The 14,010-nt window shown below is 42.8% G+C and overlaps 1 protein-coding gene across 1 annotated transcript in view; it reads left to right on the top strand.

Annotated features, from left to right (window-relative positions):
• The first annotated feature begins 4,167 nt into the window (after window positions 1–4,167).
• The window catches only part of chd6 (chromodomain helicase DNA binding protein 6), a 147,616-nt gene continuing 137,773 nt past the window's right edge, over window positions 4,168–14,010 (top strand). Inside the window, 1 exon segment of the mRNA XM_085777899.1 lies at window positions 4,168–4,317. The gene's annotated coding sequence lies outside the window, so the exon portion shown is untranslated.

Below are 14,010 nucleotides of genomic sequence, written 5' to 3'. Positions count from 1 at the left end.
ATTACATTTGACTAAAACATGTAAATTTGGTTTAGAAAAATTCCTAATAAACAACAAGCAAATTTATGTTTTGCATTTTGTTCTCTTACTGTATCGAAAATGAACCGAACCGAACCGAGACCTCAAAACCAAGGTACGTACCGAACCGTGATTTATGTGTATCGTTACACCCCTAGTTATTTTACATTGCTGTATTCATGGAGAACTTTTACACAGGTAAATGATCTGAGCAGTTCTTCAAACACAGTTTACTGTATGTGTAGGGCGCTGGTATAAATAATGGAGGCACCCCCTCCTTTTGTGTTGTTGTTGTTGACCCTGGGGCTGCTGGGAAAAGGTGTGAAGTGAGGGGGGGTTTATACTTTTTTCTGGCTGCCTCTTTACTTGGACTGAAGAAAAACAGATGCAGCACATGGGGAATAAAAATAAATACGTATAAACAGAAGTTAAAATGTGTAGAGAAGCCAAAGAAAGTTTGCAATTGGCTGAGCCGTGTTCTGGTGTTGAAATCGCCTTGGGGGGGGTGGGGGGTGAATTTCAACAGCAATTCAACCTCCAGTCCTGCTGCTCCGCTGCAACACAACACACACAGTTTGTGGGTGTAAACCAGGTTTATTTAGCTGAGCGCAGCCTGATGGACAAAGACTTTTATTTGTCTAATTCAGTGACGGACGCCGATGATGCAGAAAAGATTCAGTTTCTCTGATGTGGAGCGACTTCAGCACCGGGAGGTTTTTCTTCCTTACAAGGAGCGAGCGACCTGCAACAGTAGTGCCAACCTCGCTGCAACACTTAATAAAAACACAATTTAAAATACAATGCAGAAAATTATCACAGTTAAAATACAAGAACAAGATACACAAGTTTAATTTATAGATTAAAAGCCAGTTTAAAAAGGTGGGTTTTTAAAAGTGATTTGAAGGTGTGGGGGCACTAGTCATCACAAACTTGAATCAGGTCTCGTGAGTTTCTGCAAATACAAGTGAGTCTGTATCTCAGCAGAGTTCAAACTACAGCCAGACATGTTGGCTGCATAGCTCAGAGCTCAGCGCTCAAAGTCTCAAAGAGGGAAGCAAATGCACCATGATGAGTTTCAACATGCGTGAAAACAAACTCATCACTCATTCAGAGACTCAGTTTCTCTGACTACAGACCATGTGAAATAAACTACGGGAGACCGGGGACAGTTGCAACACTTTTTGCATTTGGCTCTCTTACTCAGAGACGGTTTGGATTAGACAAACCACATTTTTATACAATAAACTTACATTTGTCTGTTAATAGTCAACACAATTAAAAGATGATTACAGAATCCACATTCTTCACAATTTGCATTTGAGTGTAAGGAGTCAGATGTTGCAACTGACCCCGGGCCCGGGGACAGTTGCAACATGTTACAAATACAATATATTTCATGTCTAGTAAAAGGATTATTATCAAAATGTAAGTTCTATAGTGTTATTTATTCATCAGCTTTGATCAGATGGCCATTACAGTACAGATTTGTCTAGATGAGGAGGAATTACTGCATGTGCAGATGTCAAATATTCAAATTGAAAACATAGGATGAATGGAATAATTTGTGAGGGAATAACTTTTATATTGCCATTGTCATTTATTCTCTCATCAATTTAATATTAGCAATACAACAGTAAAAAAAATTATGTCAAAATACTGTTTTGTGGTCTGTTTTTATATTCATATATTGCACGGGGACAGTTGCAACAGTTGTTCAGCGACAAAGGAATTTTTCAGATTCTTAATTTTGTCACTAAAGTAAGTTTTAATTAAATGTTCCACTAATTCGTTGTGTGTAAAAAGCACACTAGAAACATTATAGTAGTAATTAAATATCATTTGTAGAGTTTTTATGAACATCCCTACAGAGCCATGTCAAATCAGCAGTCGGTCGTCTTCTGCCTGCTCTCCTGTTCTTCTGCAGCCGTTTGCTCTTATCTTATCCTGAAGCTCTCTGTAACCTTGTTAAGAAAATGTTAGGGTTATTCATCGTATCATCGTGTTTTTAATGAGTTTATGCCTGCTTTGATGAAACCCAACTATGTAAAAAACAAAAACATTGATAAAATGAAACTTAATCTATGTTTTATGACATAGCCTGGTCAGATGTGTGTCTGTCCTGTCTGTGTAGCCTATTGACCCCATCAGGCACTTCTCACCACATCAACCTCTGGAGTTTCGTTTTGTCACACTAAAGGTCCAGATCTAGGTTTGTGACTCATACGCGTGTAGCCTATAGAAGTCTATAGGTAGCTTATGTGTTTATTAGCCTACGGCCACTACACAGAGCTGTATATTCTGGGTCTTGAGTCTTACACTGCAAAAACTCAAAATCTTACCAAGAATATTTGTCTTATTTCTAGTCAAAATGTCATTTCTAGTCAAAACAAATCTCATTCTACTTAAAATAAGACTCATCACATCAAAAGCAGCTTGTTTTAGACACTTTTTACTTCTTTCAAACAGATTTTCACTTGAAATAAGTAGAAAAATCTGACAGTGGAGCAAGTTTTTCTTCCTTATTACAAGCACAAAAAACTTGCTTTCACTGGCAGATTTTTCTACTTATTTCAAGTGAAAATTAGTTTGAAACAAATGAAAATGATCTAAAAACAAGTTAATTTTTAGGTGATGAGTCTTATTTTAAGTGGAAAGAGATTAGTTTTGACTAGAAATGAGACATTTTGACAAGAAATAAGACAAATATTCTTGGAACGATTTTGAGTTTTTGCAGTGTAACAGTTTTAGCTCTGGACACAAAGACAGCTAGTGAAACCAGATCTAGTCCAGGTGAAGCTGGGACAGGAGGAAACCCCCCCCCCTCACACATAGACTGTAATAGCTAAACACCGCAGCAGGTAACAAACACATTTTCTTCTCTGGTCCAGCAAAACAGAACGGAACATCCGGGGAAACGACCCGATCTGCAGAAGCCGTGGAATGTCTTCTTCCTTTTCTTCCGCCCTTCAAACCCGGTAATGATGGAGGAGTAAAAAGCGACATGATTGGTGGAAGCAGCCAGCGGAGGAGAAATGTAAACCCGGTCGTTGTGTGTGTTGCATCGGGGGGGTTGAAAGCTGAACGCTCCCCCCTCTCTCTTGTTTTTTTCCCCTTCCTTCAATGACAGCAGCAGCAGCAGCAGCAGCAGCGGCCAGCCGGGCGGTGCGCAGGGGAGGGAAGCTGCTGCCCCCGGGACGACCACGACCATTTCTCGGCGAGTCTGCGTCTGCGGTAAGGACACACAACACAACAACACAACACAACAACACCTCCATCTACAATCAACAGAAGGGGTGGTGCGTAAAAGGCGAAATCTGCAGGAAGGGAAGGCAGGCAGGCAGAGAAAACATGCACACAATACACAATGGTGTTGCCCGGGGCTGCCGCCGCGATGGCTCTCAGACTAACTAACTAACCCGGGAGAGAGGCGGCTGGCTCGCTCGCCTCCCCTCGCCTCCCCTCCCCTCCCCTCGCCGTGCCGCGCCGCGCCGCGCTTGGTTGACAGCTGCAGGGCCAATGGAAACGTGCACGGGGCCAGCTGCGCGCGGCTGCAGCCAATGGAAACATGTGACAGGCTGAGCTTTGGGACTGGCTCGGCGGGGGTAAGGTTAGGCTGGCTGCAGCAGCAGCAGCAGCAGCCACACCGCCGCTGCTTTACCGCTTCTCTACCGCTCCAGCTTCTCTGCCGCTGCTGTACCGCTCCAGCTCCTCTGCCGCTGCCGCTGCTGCGAAACTTCCACCAAATAAAAAAAAAAAAAAAGAAAAGCAGCGAGTGTTTTGGCTGCTGCAGTGGCCATTTTAGGTAAGAAGAAGAGCCTTTAACTTCAGGACGCGGCGTCTTTGTGGATGTGTGTTGGATAGTGGATAGGAGTGTTTGTGAGTGTGCATGTGTGCATGTGTGAGTGTGTGTTATGTGATGTGTGTGTGTGTGTGTGTGTCTAGACTGGACTGGACTGTGGTGACAAAAACAGTGCAGGACTTCGGCATCCAGACTGAATGAACTCAGCTTTATGTGGATTAAATAGATATTGCACTGAGTTCCACTCCTCCTCCTCCTCCTCCTCCTCTTTTCCTCCCTCCTCCCTCCCTCACCTCCCCATCTCTCTCTCTCTCTTACTCACTCACTCTCTCTCCCCTCCCTCCCTCTCTCCCTCCCTCCCCTGCCTGCTAATTTTTTATGCATTTTTCTAAACTGTCATGGCGATTTTGTGTCCTTGGAAATAAAAAGCGCCAGTGTTTTTCGGGCGGACCGAGGGGGATGTCTCGCCGGTGAGAGCGTGTGTCCGGTGCCCGTAGCAGGTGAGCGGTCCGCCGGGGAGGGTTTTTCGGTTTTACGGTGGGGAGATGTTGCCCGAGAAGGAGTTTTTTAGCGGCTGTCCACACGTGTAAGAGAAGAGAGGAGAGGAGAGGGAAGAGGAGAGGAGCGGGGGCTGTTATAATGTATTTACAACAGCGATGCGGTGACATTACCAGAGCTAGCGCAGCGGGGCTAGCTGCGTTAGCCTCGGCGGCGCTAACGTGAAATAGGACACAGTGTCTCCGTTTCTCGGCCGTGTGTGTGTGTGTCCGGGGTTTTTCATCGCTGGGAACTTCTTTTCTCTCTTCTCCCCCCTCCCTCCCCCCTTTCACTGCTAGCTATAGCTCTCCCAACTTGTGCCAACCAGCAACCCCAATGGCTGACAACGAGCTAACAGAGAGCTCAGCTAGCCCCTGCGTCTGCTAACTTAGCCTGTTAGCCCGCTAGCCCCCCACCACTAGTAACGTTGGTCGGTGGCCAGGTGTGTGTGTCTGTGTAGGTGTGTGTCTGTGTGTGTGTGTGTGTGTGTGTGTGTGTGTGTGTGTGTGTGTGTGTGTCTGTGTGTGTCCGTCCATCCGCAGACAGACTTTCACCTGACCACCAGGTGCATCATCAGCCCCTGGGCTACTACACAGACAAAGGGTGCCAGAGGCTAATAATAACACACACACACACACACATAACCCAGTGCAGTGGTCTCTCACCTGATGATGATATTATTTGCATTCAATGTGAATTATAATGCAAAAGACATTTAAGGTTAAATAGGGCTTTTAAAATATATATATATATTCAGACTGAAGCACAGCACCCAGACTCTGCTGTAAGGATGATGATGATGATGTGGGGGCTGGAGAGAGATTGTCCTCCACTGCAGGTCATGAATTGAATTGGCTTTTTTAAATATTGATTATACCTATTAAATCCCTGGAAATACATATACCTGTATTTGATTATAGCAAAACTCTCCTTGGGCTCTTAAATCCAGATATCTCACCTAATCCCGAATTCATATTTCTTTGTTCATCCATCCATCCATCCATCCATCCATCCATCCATCCATCCATCCATTTATGTTATGTAAAGTATCATCAGGTCCAAGTTCTGCTTCCTAATTTATTACCTTTTAAGGAATTGTTGGTAGAGGCCACTGGAAAGTTTTAACAAATGTGTTATATCAACATTTAGGCTAAGTCATACACTTGTGTGCAATCACTTATCAAGACTTAGCTACATATTCAAACAGCCCAGATTCATTCAGTCCCCTGTATTTAGGAACAATGGTGTCTTTTGTTCCCTCTCACCTGTCTCACCTGGTTTGTCGTGAATTGGTTCAATTCTGGGCTCTGCCTGCGTAGTTTTGAGTTTGACACCTTTGTGGCTTAACACATCGTAGGATGGAGGTCTTAGTTGGTGGTCTTGTTGTGTTTCCATGTGTCACCTTGTGTTGGTGTCTTTGCACCCACAGACAATAAAGATATGCAGCTGAGGCTATTTGAAGACTCTGATATGAATGTGTGTGTGCATGTGTGCGTGTGTGTGTGTGAATGTGTGTGTGTGTGTGCTACTTCTTCGCCCATTGTGTGACACTTTTTACCGCCTGTATGCAGAACCGCTGCTGCACTTTGACTTCATCATCAAAAAAAGTTGCCTGGGCGAGGGGGGAAAGAGCAACTTCTGAGTGCTGAAGCGGGAATTTAGACATGTGTGCATGCTACAGCGCACTAATACAATACTGTGCAGCGCAACTCTATTAGTCCTTGGTTTAAGACAGGCGTGATACGGAAACCAATATTTAAACAACAATGAAATAATGAAAAATGTGGAGGACTGAACTAGAAAGTGCCTTTTCTGCTGAAAGTTAAATGAGTCAGTAGATGCCAAGTTTAAGACACAGGGCTGAATTTTCCTGTAAGTCATTGTTCAAGTTAAATCTACTTTATTACATTAATTTAAAGGAGTCACGTGCTTTCCTGTGTTCACACTGACATGACACACACACACACACACACACACACACACACACACACACACACACACACACACACACACACACACACACACACACACACACACACACACACACACACACACACAATGACAGATGTCTCCAGCTGCTGTTTGTAGAGAAAACATTCAGATCACAGAGCTGGCACAGACCATGTGACCTTTCATTTGCAGAACAGCTTTACTCTGTTTATGTCTCATTCGCTAATAATAAATGTGTGTTAGGAGCAATATCTGTTAATTGATACACAATGAAGTGCAATTAACATTATTTCTTTATAAACCCCTTTGCATGTTGCAGTACTGTGGTGACAGAAGTTATGGGATGCTGATTGATACAGTATAAGGCTGCTGTACAATGTGTGAGCAATACGCACGGCTTTGCTTTTGACCGGTCTTTTTCTGCCTGTCTGATTTAATTCAACTATTAATGCTGCGTCTACACAGCGATGGCAGACTTAGTTGTTCTTAAAGTATGAATGGAAAGAAGAGACTGTTAACTGTGACCCAGATACAAACATACAAACTAATGTCAGTCAAATCTCCCATCTTCAGAAAGTCACTGCCAGTCAAAGTTTCCAAAGAGGTCGCAGTGTTACAGCTCATCTTTTTCATTTCCTTCTGTGGGTTTTGTTAACACGATCAAAGGCCATTTTCAAAATCATCAAAATGTGTGATGTGAATCATGTGATATTGACTTTATAATAAACCAAACAAACTCACCTTATACTACTAACAGACAGCCCCATTCATAACTTCTACAGTCAAAAAGCATTGAACCAAAGCACGCCCCACAGTTTTGTGTCCCTGGAAACACTTCTGGTGTGTTGTGAGTTTCTGCAGTGCACAAGTTGATTATGTTAGTAGCAGTGTGGTCATATCTTTGCATATTTTTCTTAAGCTATGGTGACTTGAGTTTATTTAAATTATTTAAATTTAAATAGTTATAAACTAATTAAAGAAGGTCGGCATATGGATGTGGTAAAATTACACAGAAAAACAGTCCAAGCTTGTCACATTATAGAAATCACTGTAGTGCAGCCAGGAGTGAGAGTACTGAATTTGGTACTTTTATTGGCACCAACCGAATTCCCACAGTAATCCCGGGTATTGATTCATGTAAAATCAAGCTTTACCACATCTTGGTACCTGAATGCACCCACCCTCGTGTGTGTGATAGTGGAGGAGTGTATGGCTGACGGCAACACAAAATGAGTAAACTTTTTATTTCCTTGTAGAGCTGTGCACAGTCCATGGCCCCTGCTTGTCCTGCTCTCGGTCTGTCACAAACTTATTGACAATAGAGCCGTTCTCAGCAGGCCGACCCACCGACCCACCCGGCCCGACCCACCGACCCACCTGGCCCGACCAAGCCGACCAGACATGCTGGTTTTGGCCGGAAATATGACTCGGGTCCAGTCGGGCCTCGGGTTTCCTCTTTTTTTTTGTCCAGGTTCGGGTTGAGAATTAAAGCAGAAGTAAGATGAATGTTTGTGTTAATCTAAGTCTTAAATAGTTGTATCTTCCGACAGCAATCACTTCTATAGAGTGTTTGGTCTGAAACACGGGTCTGTCAGTCACTCTGCTCTGCTCTGAGCCCAGGAGAAAACTTTCCTTGTATCCTACAACCTTTATCCAATGAGGAGAGAGAACGGCATAAAGGGGCAGTCCTCTCTGTGTGTGCAGCCAAGGGATGCACCTGAATGTGGTGACGTAGGGACGAGGACTGTTATGGTGCGTTCAAGGCAACTCGTAACTCGTGTTTTTCCGACCTGTGAAGTCGTACCAGTTCGATCTGGTACGAGTTCACGGGTCAGAAGTTACGAGTGGCCGTTATAGTGACTTTCACAGGTAAAACAGGTCGGAGAAACACGAGTGGGTTGCCTGGAACGCTACAAAGTCGTAAGTCGTGACTTGAAGCTGTAATTTACGGTTTCAAAAGCCTGCCTGGAACGCAGCATTAGCCAAAACCACCGGATCGCTTACTCCTGCTTTAATGCTAGTGAGTCGGACTGCGTCGCGTCCGGGCTTCAACACCCACAGGTTGTGTTTTAGTTTTCAGGCCCGCTGAGAACTTTTCCCTGCATGTTTTTAAAGTTTTTAAACACAGAGTTTTAGACAGAAATCCTGCTTTTGCCGTCAAGGAAGACCCCCTCATTGTGCTGATGTTGCTTATTTACACTGAACCATAACAATAAATATTCAAAATTCAGAAGTTTTGACTACTTTTTAAATAAACAAAATAACTTCACACAAGTACAGAAAACACAGGTACGGTGACATACCAAAGGTACCCCCATCCCCACATGCAGCACAATAGTTCTGGTCACAGGTCCAGTCTGGACACGCAGGTGTTGGCAGCTGTGTTATTTTACTGTATTTATTGGTATAAAAGTTCACACAGTGTGTTGCACTGACGTTCAACAGGAGAAACCTTTGTTGTGTCACTGCTGTAATGAAGATGGGTGTTGTGTTAATATATGTAGTTATTGTCAGCGTCGCTGCAGACAGAAGAAATTGGTTTTGAACAGACTAAGTGAATCTCAGTTTAGTGTTAGATTTGGTCTCAATTAGCTGGAAGTGAAGTGTTGTCTTCCTCTGAGCTGAAGATGAATCGTCCTGGTAGTTGTGTCTTCTCAGAGGAGTCTGTTACATCATTAGATGTGTTTTTATGGACTTAAATCAGCTTTATTAATGAGAGTACAGATGGTAAACGCAGCTAATGGAATACATGGACAGACCATTAGCTGTGGCTTTTTACAGTTTTTACAGTTGACCCAAAAAAATCTGGGAGAGTTGTAGAAATAAAATAATTAGTTTATTATTAACCATTGATGGATATTTGTATAAGGTCCATACTTAGCTCTTGCTTCTTCCATGTTTTAATTCCATCTCAGTGTAGTTTTACATCTCTTCTCTCAGCTTCTCTCTGGAGCTCTATGACCAACATGTCAGCGTCGGCCAATCAGAGGAGACTCTGAACCTTTCTGCTGATCCGTTGACTGTTTTCTGACTGGTCCAATCAAAAATAGAGCAGATTTCAGTTAAAAGACTCAGAGAAATCAGTTCCTCCCAGTGTTGCCTGGTGGGGCGAGGTGGGCGGAGCTTGGTGACTGCTTCGCTGTGACATCATAAAGATACAGGAAGTCCTGACAGCTGGTTTTAAGGCTCAGTTTCTGAATACTGACAGTGTACATTTCTCTGTGGACTGAGGCAGTGATACCTTCACAGTATGAGTATAATGCTATGTAGAGATGCCACGCTGAACTGAGAAAACTGACCTTTTTTTTCTTTTTTCTTACAAATTTGAATGAATAACGAATAATGAATAACCATTTTTAAAGGTTAGGGTTGGAGATCCTGGAAACACGGTTGAAGCAGGCCACATTTTGAAAATACACAGGTCAAAAGTCCAAGCCCCTTTTCCTCAGACTTCTCTCTGAAGCCACATAGATACAGTACACATGCATACAGTTGTGTGTCATAGCTAACTTTCCACCAGCTTTTTCTCGTGGCTCATTTCACGTGAAAGAAAAAAACCATCCAGCATCCAGCTTAGAGTTACGTTACCACCTGCCAGGATTCAGTGTGGTAGCCGACATTGTATCACTGTCGTCGTCTTTTCCGCAGTTGTAACTCGTTTTTATTGTCCGTCCCACAGGTGACTGACTTCTTTCATTTTTGTGAAAAAAAAAAAAACATTTCGGAGGAACAGTTTTGTAAAAAATGCTCCAGAATAGGACCTCCAACCCTACCTTTAATCTTTGACCTTTTTATGGGAACGTCGCGTGGGAGGCAAGTTAGTATACAAGTAGATGTGTTGACAGTAGGGATGTCACGATTACTTGTTTTCACAATTAATCGTGGTATCAAACGTCACAATTATTTAATCGTAAAGATTCCTAAATACCGTTACTTTCACAAAACTTTGATGTTGGAACCTTATTGGCAGATGTGCGCAAAAATAAAGGTAAATGTACAGATACTGGTCCATTTAACTAACGTAACATTGAATTGGTAGGAATTTAAATGTTAGTGTGTCATCTTTAATTAAAAAACAGAACAAAAAACCATTAAAATAAACACAAACATTTGGTATAGATAACAATTCATGACCTGAATACTTAAAACACTTCCCCTGGGGATTAAGAATTCGTCATATATTAATAGATACTTGAAATATTTTGTGTAAACAATGAGTAATGTAGTTATATTTGGACTATTTTTGATTTTACACATTCATAGTGTTGTGAAATTAATTCATGCATAATAATCGTGATAATCGTAGTACCGTGATTATTTCTCTGACAATAATCGTACCAAGAAAATGTATAATCGTGACATCCCTAGTTGACAGTCCAGATGTGTTTTCTGTGGGGCAACATGTCTTTTTCCTAACATGTAGTCGTGTCTCACTGAGGTTTCATTCTGACGCTCCAGGATCTATTTGTGACCTTAAATGTAGCACAATTGTGAAAATATGTCAAAGTCACAGTGCTGCAGCCGCAGTCAGACTGGGTCGTCTGGACGCCTGGCACCAGGAGAAGGTGAAAACTGTGTCATGTCTTGAGGAGAAGCTGCAGGGGCTGGAGATTCAGAGGAGATTAGTGAATTTATCTGATTAACGGGAGAAAGCCGAGTGTGGTCCGTCACCATCCACGGCTCCTTTGTTTGTTCCCCTCGTGGGAGCGTTGCAGCGCCGAGGCAGGGACGGAGCGAGGAGGAGCTGTGTCCCATTTTAAATACGCACTCCCCTCTTTGTGCATGCTAACGGGCGCAAACACACACACACACACACACACACACACACACATGCACACACACACTCAGGTTTGTGAGGAGTCGGACGGGGTTGAACATGGTTTGGTTTAGCGCAGCCTGCTCCTCCTCCCGGTCCCCGTAGCGAGCCGTCCCCTGGTGATTGTCGGGCGCAGCAGCAACAGTTTGGCTCTTCTGCTCTTTTGTGCAAGGGCAAGTGTCTGAGTGAAGAAGGGAATAAGGTCAATGAAAAGAGAACAGCTCTCTCTCTCTCTCTCTCCTGCTCTCCTGAGATGACTGGGGAGGATTTCTTTTCTGTCTGCTGAAGCAAACCGCTCTCCCAGGTCACCAAATAAATCCTGCATCTTATTTATTCCCACAAGAGAAAATGAACTGTAAATGTTGTGACTATTAAAAGGAGTAGACATAATAAGAAATGCTGATCTGGTTTTTCTTAAGTAAATGAAACTGAGAAAACTATGTGCTTTCATGAAAAAAAAGAAAAAAAAAAGTGATTTAGCTCTGGATCAGAAATAATCTCACACCTGAAAACACCCATCACACTGTTGATGTGTTCTGGGCATGTGTGTGCAGGAATATGAACAGTGTTGTTGCAGAAAATACTGAGAATAGGAGACAGCAAAACTCTACCGAGCTTTGATATAAACAGCTATCTTTTAAAATGTTATGAAGCTTAAAAAAAATTCAGTGCGGGATTCAGGATTCATCATCATTGTCTTCATATGTTAAATGTACGGAAAAAACTGGAAACTTGCTGCGTTAAAGTGATTATAACTAAACAGTTTTATGAATGAATGAATAACAGAGACGTCCAAAACAGTAAAATAGGATCAAATCATCATGTGATTTTTTTTCCTGTGTGTTTGTGACGGGTAGAAATGAGGGCTCCACTGCTCCAGACTAACTTTTTCGACTAGGAGCTCAGTGGCCCCTAACTTAAAATTTTAGGAGCGCAAGCAGAAAATTTAGGGGCGCACACCGAAATCGACTTGAAAAGTACATTTTCACATTTCCTCTAATTTCCACTGTACTACTGATAAATACTTAGATAAATGCAGAAGCTATAATGTTTTAAATTCACATTTTATTGTGAAACAGTTTAAAGGGACAATGAGGAGTTTTGTTAAAGTGAAGTGTTTCCACACTACATTTATGAGCCTCCGCACCGTGAAATTCTTTGACCGGCGCAAGACAGACTCATGTTTTCATTCATCAAGAATTAAAGTCAGAGGTTGGAAGACGATCACATACCGTCGTAGTTCCCACCATAAACGGAGATTCATACGGCGGCGTCATTCTCATGACTCGCCACGAAACCGAAAGTAAAGAAACGCTGGTCGGCTCGCCCAGCATTTCCACCACCACTAATAATAACAAAATAATGATAGAGACAAAACCATAGATTTATCTAAAATGGACCATTAACAAGTGGTAACGGAGATTCATCCACATTAATATCAGACTTTTTTATAACCAAATAGAAACTCCTCGTTGTCCCTTTAAATATTGAACATATAAAGTTAAAGTTTAGGCTACACTGACCAATAACAGAACAAGTAGACACACTAACTCATCCTTGTCCTGTCATTAAAGGCAAAAAGAAATATATATATAAAAGAGAAAAGATCTGGACGGACACGTGTACTCCATTGTGTGTGTGTGTGTGTGTGTGTGTGTGTGTGTGTGTGTGTGTGCAGCAGAGGGCTGCTTCATCTCTGTAAAACAGCGTGCTGCTCTTGCATCAATATTCATGGCTGACAGGTGTAGAAATGTAGCGACTTGGCTCAGACTCTCAGGAAGCTCCTCAGGCCTCACGCTGCTTCTCTCAGTCTGATTTCACTCCTCACGGTTTTCAGACAGAGTTTCACGGAGGACAGGAAGTCCACGCCTCCTTTACCTCGCTCCAACACGTCTCTGCTGTGCACATTCACTTTAAGGCCTCGGGTCGGGAGCGTCGTAGTGAATCTGTCGTCATCGCAGGCGAAGCGCCCGCCGTCGGTCACCTGTGGTGTGAGACAGGAAGTCCGTCCTGCTGTGCCAGGTGTGACTGGATTACACTAAAAGTCTTTTACCTCTGAGGAGATTCAGAAAAAACAAACAAAAATCTTCACACATCTATTTCTTAGGCAGGTGCGTCGGAGGGTGACAATTAAAGGGATAGTAGCATTTTTTTAAAGTGTGGTTGTATGATCTACAAATAGCCCCTAAGTACTTTAATTGCAGTAGCAGACTCTCTGCACTCCTCCCGTTAGCAACGCCAGCCCATAATAGCCCTGCCCAGAGATTTACAACATACAGTGTTGTGAACAGACCCAAAGAAACGGCCTATTTTCACGGCCTAAAAGAGGTTTTACCTGAAAACAAAATACACAGTTCCATTGTTCGCTATAATATAATTTTTTCCAGCCCTTCAAAGTGCAGGAAAAACACAGTTTTTATTTGGACCAAACCAACTCACGTATCCCTCCGCCCAGGGTTAGCGCCCACCGATCAGCAGTTGGTTAGGTCCAAATAAAAACTGTGTTTTTCCTGCACTTTGAAGGGCTGGAAAAAATTATATTATAGTGAACAATGGAACTGTGTATTTTTTTTCAGGTAAAACCTCTTTTAGGCCGTGAAAATAGGCCGTTTCTTTGGGTCCATTCACAACACTGTATGTTGTAAATCTCTGGGCAGGGCTATTATGGGCTGGCGTTGCTAACGGGAGGAGTGCAGAGAGTCTTCTACTGCAATTAAAGTACTTAGGGGCTATTTGGAGATCATACAACCCCACTTTAAAAAAATGATACTATCCCTTTAAGTCCAAATTAGAAAAAGAAGAGTTCCTGCACACATGGCCAACTTGCAGAATTGATTGCATAGCAACGTTTCGGTGCTAGACACAGGAAGCCATCTTTAATAGGAGTGGC

Source organism: Trachurus japonicus, chromosome 5 (genome assembly GCF_045865225.1).
Source record: "Trachurus japonicus isolate A0001 chromosome 5, Traja_1.0".
Taxonomy (NCBI): Eukaryota; Metazoa; Chordata; class Actinopteri; order Carangiformes; family Carangidae; genus Trachurus; species Trachurus japonicus.
The sequence above is the reverse complement of the archived record's forward strand: the minus strand, read 5'-3'. Positions and strand labels throughout refer to the sequence as shown.